Source organism: Equus quagga, chromosome 8 (assembly GCF_021613505.1).
Source record: "Equus quagga isolate Etosha38 chromosome 8, UCLA_HA_Equagga_1.0, whole genome shotgun sequence".
Lineage (NCBI taxonomy): Eukaryota > Metazoa > Chordata > Mammalia > Perissodactyla > Equidae > Equus > Equus quagga.
The window spans coordinates 90,075,065-90,075,807 of record NC_060274.1 but is presented as its reverse complement, the minus strand read 5'-3'; the positions used below and the strand labels follow the sequence as shown (position 1 = coordinate 90,075,807).

Sequence of the window (743 nt, the reverse complement as noted above, 5' to 3'; positions counted from 1 at the left end):
AAATTGCGGCCTTTTGGCTAGGATCAAGTGTAGTATCTGTTCTTATCAGTTTAATATATTAGAAATTAAAGCAGTGTGCAGCTTTCAATTTCTATGATATTTTCTAAGAGAATAATAAAAGAATGTAAAACTAACAAGATAATAGAAGGGGAATAAGAAAAAAAAAAAAAAAAATCCAAAAGAAGGCAAGAAAGTAGAAAAAAGGAGGTTAGAACAGATGGGAACAAATAGAAAACAAACAGAAGGGAGGTTTAAACCTACATGGATCAATATCCACATCAAGCATAAATGGACTAAATACTACAGTGTCAGCCTGAATAAAGAACAAAGCCTTATTCTATGAGACTTAAAAACAACAGACCTTAAATGTAAGGATACGGAAAGATTGAAAGTAAAAGGATGAAAAAACGCTTCTCATGCAAGCATTAACCAACAGGAAGCTGGTGTATTTCGTATCCAAAGCAGACTTTAAGGTAAGAAGCATTACTAGAGTTGGAGGGATATTTCACAGTGAGGAAAGCTTCATTTTACCAGGATTATGCAGTCAACTTGGAGGTTCGTAAAGCAGCTCAGCCACGCTGCCCCGGCCCTGCCTCACCTTGATGATGGCCCAGGAAGCTAATTCCGTCAAGAGGCACCAGACGTGAAGTAAGTACTGGAGGATAAAGTGTGTGTGCATGTGTGTGGGTGTTTAGGGGAAGACACAAGGGATGGAATAGCAGCATTCAAAAGGACAAGAAATA

At 38.0% G+C, this 743-nt stretch overlaps 1 pseudogene; it reads left to right on the top strand.

Annotated features, from left to right (window-relative positions):
• Positions 1–135, top strand: LOC124244326 (uncharacterized; annotated as a pseudogene).
• Positions 136–743: the final 608 nt, after the last annotated feature.